The sequence below is a fragment of the Gavialis gangeticus genome, unplaced genomic scaffold (genome assembly GCF_001723915.1).
Source record: "Gavialis gangeticus isolate Ggan-Ray unplaced genomic scaffold, GavGan_comp1, whole genome shotgun sequence".
Taxonomy (NCBI): domain Eukaryota; kingdom Metazoa; phylum Chordata; order Crocodylia; family Gavialidae; genus Gavialis; species Gavialis gangeticus.
Genome location: NW_017729022.1, coordinates 9,765,714 through 9,773,375, shown reverse-complemented (window position 1 = coordinate 9,773,375; position 7,662 = coordinate 9,765,714).

The window sequence follows — 7,662 nt, the reverse complement described above, 5'->3', positions numbered from 1 at the left end:
AAGCTGGCGGAGGGAAGGTTTAAGTTGGACATCAGGAGGCGCTACTTCATGGTCAGGGCGGCTAGGGTCTTGAACCAGCTTCCAAGTGAGGTGGTGCAGGCTCCCACCCTGGGGGTTTTTAAGAGGAGGTTGGATGACCACCTTACCGGGGTCATTTGACCCCAGTGCTCTTCCTGCCATGGCAGGGGGTCGGACTAGATGATCTGCTCAGGTCCCTTCTGACCCTAGAAACTATGAAACTATTCTCAGTGGTAGCAGGTAACAGAAAAAGGAAAAAAGGGCCTCCAGTTGCAGCAAGGGAAGTTTAGGTTAGATAGACTTCCCAAGGAAGTTGTGCAATCTCAGTCATTGGAGGCTTTCAAGAAGAGGTTGGATTATTTAGGGATGATCTAGGAGTAGCAGTGCATGGAGTGTGTTGGGAAGAATAAGTCAGAAGCCCTGAACTCACCCCATATGCAGCCCAGTGGGGAAATCAGGAAAAGAGCTCTGCAGCCCAGAGCAGATAGAAGTTGGAGGGGACCACACTCAACAGCAGGAGACTGAAACAGAGCTCTGCCACCAGCTTATCAATAAAAGCATAAAGGAGCTAAGTTTATGAAGGGGAAAGGATGACAGAAAGGCAAGCTTTGGCTCACCAGCTAGGGCATGAGATGTGTGGAATTGTGTTTGCAGTCCCCAGGTTGCGCAGCAGAGATTAAGGTGGGGTTTTTATTCCCCCATTTTTCTGGACTTTGCTGGATGCCTTAAGGGGATAGGAAAGAATATTTTCCCCCTCCTATTGCTACATGTTTTGTTGGAAGGGAATAGCAGGGACAGGGCTTTGCCTTCCTCAAAAGCATCAGGTGTTGGCTGCAGTCAAAGCAGGAAACTTTGACCAGGGTGTGCTAATGGTCCAGCTGGGAGTAAAAAAAAAAAGCCCACAAAGATTCTTGATTAGAGGGTCCTGCCCCTCTTCTCAGGATCAGAACAATTACTACATTTGGAATCAGGAAGAAATTTTACCCCATAGATAGCTTACCATGAACTGGTGAGTCTTGCATTCTCTATTATGGGGGTATGGTCCTTTTCCTTGAGTCTCTTGAACTGCCACTTTCTGTCTTTAGAGCAGCAGTATATTGATAGTCTCTTTTGTCCCCCTTCTTTACCTGTTGTAGGTTAGGGTGTTTTTGCTGTCTTGGGGCAACATGCCTTGTAGTTGTGCAGTGTTGTACAGTTTTAGGAACAGGTTAGATGAACCTGTATGGTGTAGATAGGGATGATCCTGCCTCAAACAGGGGTATGGACTAGACCAGCGTTTCTCAACCCATGGGTTATGAGCCAAAAGTGGGTCACAAGAATATTTGAAAGTGTCACAAACAAACTTTAAAAATGGATTCTCCTTTAAAGGAGAAAAATGTGGGAAACCATGGGTTTTCCCTTGCAGGCTGGCAGAGTTTCCTAGATAACCTCCTAAGGTGCCTTCTAGCCCTACTTTCTTATGATTCTATGATATCTGTATCCCTTTTCCAACTTCCCCCCAAAAACCCTCTTGATAAGCCCTTCCCCAGGTTTCTGGTAGTATGAATCACAAAGACATGCTCATTTTAAGATGATGGTCAGACATAGTCTGCCCATTTGTGGATATATAAAATCACCAGCCTCACAAAGCAACTGCACAAACCTTTTCAATTATTTATATTTGTTATTTTTAAATTCCGAAATGTACTCATTGAGGTACAGAATACAAAAAGTATAGAGCAAAAACAAACAAAACCAACCCCTAAAAAAATTAAAGAGAAAAGGATATTAGTCACTGTAGGACGCAGAGTATGAATTAATACAACTGCTGATCAATGTATGTACAAATCACATACAGGCCCTGTCAACAACATGAACTGAAGTAATCTCCAATGAATACGAAAACTAGGCATATCACATACACCTTGCAATAAAATGCTGGAAAAGTAGCTTGTTAGTTTTAGAAATGCCTCCAAGGCCAACAAATATAGAATGAATTGTTAAGACTTGATCCCCTGGATCAGAGTGTATGCATAAGAGGTCGAGTCAGGTGCCTGATGAATCATCTTGTACAGAGTCCTTCAACCATCATACCAAGACCCAGTATGCATACGCCTAGGAGGAGTGGAGACTGCCCAGCACCTACCATCCTCCCTTTAGACCATTAAGACAGAATCCAAAGGCCAAACCAAGTCCAGACATTCAGTGCCTCAATGGTTGTGGTTTCTGCCAGAAAGCAATAGATAAGAACTACTGCTGACAACCTAATACCTCAGCAAAGGCCCGTTTCTCTATGGGCGACATCCCTTAGTCTTTCTCCAACCAAAGAGAACCCACAAGGCAGTGGAGGCTTAGGTTTTCAGGTGTTTTCTACTTGCCTTACTCTAGATGTTGCAACATTGTGGTATTTTATAATTAGGAACCTACCTAAATCACGGTGGAAGTAGGCAGCGCAGCGGCCTGTGTAATCTTGCTCTTTTCGCCATGCACTCCCCTGGCCACTGATTGGCCGAGGGGCCCTGGCAGCCAGACCAGATAAGACTAGTACAGAACACCAAAACTAAGCTCAGAGTGACCTGGCAAACAGGTGTCCCTATGTGGTGGGAAGGGTGCACTAACTGGGGAGAAGCAGAATACGGATGATGGCACCTGAAGATGTTTTATTAAATGGTGAGAAGTAGGATGGGTATGTTATAAACATCAAGTTGTAATGATCAGTATATAAAAAGGGGCCTGGGAACTCGTAATATTTTGTACTGGATTTAGGGGTTATTTCAGGCCTATACCATACCTGCAAATGACCTATGTAGCACCACATTGTCTAGGCTTGTTCATAGACAATAAAAATGGCCAAGTTCTTGGTCACTAAAAACCAAAGCCGGCAGTCTCTTTTTCATTACAATGAGATTGTTAGGGGCATAACATCACAAACAGTACCCTGACAGTACACACACTTATCACCCAAACTGAGGAAGCCTGACCTGACTGATAACACGTAACTCCCAAACAACACTAATAGAGTCAGATAACGTTGACGAAGTTCACCCAGACAACACTAGTGACTTCCTAGAGTCCTGCAATGACAGTGAAGGGGATACAATAATGCCTATTTTGTAAATGTCAGCTTATTTGAGTACCATTTCTGCGACAGACCAGAATCTGAATTAGCTTATGAAGAATAGGGAGCCCTCCACACAACCACATCATAGCTGTACTTACAGCAGTAAAATAGCCTTAGATGTGCATCTGTCCTTCCAGACCTCTGAAGGGCAATTCATGGTATTATTTATTCCTGGCTTAAACAGTAAAAAGATACATATCTAAGGCTCTAACCGCTCTAATTATTAAACTGCAATGCAGTAAAATCCCTGCAGCATTAAAATAACCATTCAGTGGAATACAGCTAGCCAGCCTCCTTCCAAAGGAAAAAAAAACAAACAAGCAAACAAACACCAGAGAAATAAAAACTTCTCCTGCATTCCCTCATTTTGGGAAGCATCCCTCAGCGCTTTCAAAACCCATCTTACCAAGGAGATCTCTTATACAGAGTAACAAAAAGGTATTTGAGTTATTGTAAACAATGGACAGGAACAACTTCCTAAGTCCTATTAGAAATCCCTCTTTTATAACAAATAGTTGCATTAAATGTAACACAGAGGTGTGGATAGGGTTACTGTGCTGTCTAATACACTATCCAATACTTAAATTAAAACTTCTCCCCCCCCAACTTTTCCCTTAATAAACTGGGTCAACCTGTGCCTGAGACAGCCAGGTGCCAAATGTGAAATACCTGTTGCAATGTCACCTGAGACAAAACTGGCCACAACTCTAGCCCTTGCAAAGTAATCTTTTTCGATGCACCAAATTCCTGCACACCTGATAGTTTATTAAAGATACCTGCTTGCCTCTGATCAGTCTGCAGATAAGCTGGCCTGAGGAGAGGAGCTCACTTATTTGCTCGCAGTATGCCAAACAGTTTGTATGAAAAAAAAAAAAAATCAAGTATTTTCCTTAGGTATAACACACTTTCTTCATTCTACTTAAGTTATGGAGTTAGGGTCCTTGGTTCTTGACCAAGGTGACCCCCCACCCCCCAGTGTATGTGGAAACCCTCTGAAAGGGTCCTCTCTTACAGACAGTGCCTACACAGTCTATATTAGAAAACAGAAATCACATATTAGGTACTTAACTTTTTCAATTTCCCCACCAATTGTCTGGGTCTTAATCATTGTCTCATATGCACAGTACATGCATAGAGTTAATTACAACCAGGTAACACATTTCTAAATATGACTGCCCCTATCTGTGCTAAGTGCTAAACTGTGTATACTATTATGATAGTTCACATGTCTATTAACACATTATAATAATATTATGATAGTTAACGTATATTTTTCCAATGGACTAGTCCATCACTGTATTGTGAGCTAGCGTTCCAAAGAACGCTCCTGACGTGGACATCTCTCTCTCCATCTATCCATTTTTTCCTTGTTTGAAGTCAATTTAGTACTTTTGACAGATGCTGGACTGACAGCAAATAAGGCAAGCACAACAGCAGCAGTACAGTGCAAGCTTCTCTATAATTGGTATTGATATGCTTTAAAACTGTTCTCTCAAGCAATCATCTCTCACAGTGAAAAGATAGTGCAGTCTCCATACTCATATTTAATAAACAGCCCTATTTAAAGGCAAGCATGATGAAAAAACTAGTGCAACATCAGGAACCAGATTGAGACTATAAAATATTATCACAAAACATCTACCAGTCAGATGTCTGATAATAAATTAATTCCAACCAGTAGTGATTCAAATGGGTTTTAACTATTGACCTGGAGCTTAAAGCCTACATGCTCCATTATTACATTCCTATACCAATCTTACATTCCTACAAGATTGCTAATGTCTTATCCTTCTTGATTTTTAAAAAGCATACCTGAATAATTTATTAGTACTATGGAAAGATTTCAATACTTGTAAGCAAATAAAACCTTTGCTTCCATGATGACATTAAGCTTGTGTTTGATGTACATGACAGAGTCCCTGGCTGTTTCCACTTACTCGCATCACTCTGATTACTAGAAAACAGAAAGAAATTTCATTTGTATATAATTTCAGGGAGCAATAAAACTAGCTGCATACACACGGGCAGAGTGAGGTTTTCCTAAAGTGGGGTGCAGAAGCAGCAACCTGCACTGGAGGGGTGACTGCCTCTCTAGCTCCCAGCCTCCTCCATTCCCACTAATGTGGACAGACCACCCCTGGGAGCCTCCAGGGGCTTTTTTAAAGTTCCTGGAGAAAGTGATAATCCCTGCCTCCCCTTCCCTTCACCTGCCCTGCCTACTGCTGTTGCTTTCCTTCCTATTCCTGGGGCTGGGGAAGTACTGTACTAGAGTTGCTCCTACTTACCCCAGTCAAGCTATGAAGGGTTTGTGTGGGCTTATCTGGGCATGGGGACAGTGGCAACACAAGGTAGTTGCCCCCTCCCTGCCCCAACCTCACCCTCCCAGGTAGCAGGCACAGGAAAAAGGAATCTACAGCCCATCCCCACTGCCACTTTCCCCATCCCCATCTGAACCTAGCCTACATACAGCCTGGTTGGTACAGACAGGAACAGCTGTTTCTTCCCCCACACCACTGGACAGCAGAAAAAAAACAGCAGCAGCAGGTGTGGGGGAAGGGGACAGATTTTTATTTCCTTTAAGGGCTTAAAACATCTCTGGGAGGTTCCTATGTTTCAGTCCAATCCAAAAGGAGAACGCAGCCACACCACGGCACCCCCTCTGGATCCACTCCTGCACATATGAATGCGATTGTCCTTATCTACGTGACAACAGGCAATGGGACTGTTAATATATTTTCTTTGAAGCCTGAAAAATTGGGAAGCACGGGTAATTAAAAACAGATTAAATGTAATTGTATTAGATTTAACACATATGGGAGACATTTTTCAAGCAAGGAAATGAAGTTTGCAAATATCAGAAGTTGAAAAAAGCTGGAGGATTCATATAGGCTAATAAAAGCAGGGGAAAGAGAAGGGTTTGATTCAGGAAGACAGGAACTCATTGCTTAACTACCAGTGTGAAACTTCTACAAGAAATCTCATTTAAGTGTTTTTGCTCCCAAATCTGAGTTCTTTAGGCACTCAAAGTTCCTACTGGACTCAAGTTGTTGTGTGCAAAGAATGCAGGACAAAGTAACTGTGTAAACAGAAAGTTGTGTATTATCTTTAGGAATCTCAATCATTCATGTTACCAAGGCATAAGAGCAGCTTTACTTAAGATGTTGCTCAAGGCGCTTACCTAAATGCACTCCTATAATTGTTCCCCATAGGTACTTTTATACTAACAGAACCTCTGGTATCTGTCCTCATGGAGGCACATTCTAACAGGTGATTTACAAGGCTATACACTCAAAAGAGTGATAGTGACCACATTACTAGCCTACAATCATCTATGCACTGACCAATCATTGCATCTCAGGATGAGGGAAGGTGGGGGGTGGGGGCAAGATCAGAAATACCCATCCTCTGGTATTCTGTTAGTAAAGGGTTGGGGCAAAGCAAGTAAGGAATACAAATATAGTTCTTCCTAGAGTTACCATGGGTCAAATGCAAAATTCCTTGTGGGTATTCTGCATTATGTATTTTGCAGTTTTTTTTGCGAATATCACCTGTTCTAAAAAAACCTGACCGATTAGGCGGTGTGTAGCAAACAATTATACACAGTTACACAAATGTTGCTCATCCTTTCTATTTGAACATGACCATGACATTACTGGTTGGTTTGGTTTCTGTGAGCGTGTGAATGGCTGATCAGGACATTTTATGCTCTGAACTGTCTATGGCACACTGAGCAAGAGATGCTGCTTTGTTTATGCAACTTTTGTGATATTTACACTGTTTGCACTTCTGCTCTACCTGAACAGTTCTTCTCTACTCATAGACAGTAGCTCCAGGTGGAACAATCCAATAGCTTCGCCAGATGGAACTATCTTGAGCGAGATCTTGTGAAGACTTCGGGTCAATGTTGAAATGCTTCAAGGATGTCTTGAGAGAGTCCTTGAAGCATTTCTTCTGGCCTCCCTAAGAGTGTTTTCCCTCCTTTAGCTCACTGTAAAAAGATCTTCTTTAGCAGTGGGGCTCATCTGACATCCTGGTGACATGGCCTACCCATCTCATCTGCAATTTCAACAGAGTGTGGATGCTTGGAATGCCTGCCCATGTAAGAACCTCAGTGTCTAGGACCTTGTCTTGCCATCTTATCCTCATCAGTTTCCTCAGACAGCCCACATGAAAGTGGTTTAGCTTCATAGCATGGCTTCTTTACACCGTCCAGGTTTTACATGCATACATCAGGATTGGCAACACAGTGGTTTTGTAGACCTTCAGTTTTGTTTGCTGACTGATGCCTCTACACTCCCACGTATTATTAGCACATAGTCTGCCAAAGGCCACGTTTGCTTTAGCAATTCTAGCATTGGCTTAATCATGGATGTGAACTGCACATGGCAATGTACTGCCAAGATAGGTGACCTTGTCCACTGCCTAGAGCAGGCTTGTCCAACATGCTGCCCGCCAAGCCATTTTCTCTGGCCTGAGGTCCCTCACTCGGGACAGGCAAGGAGTCCTGATGCCTGCTCTGCACTCCACGGTGGCGGTGGGGCAGT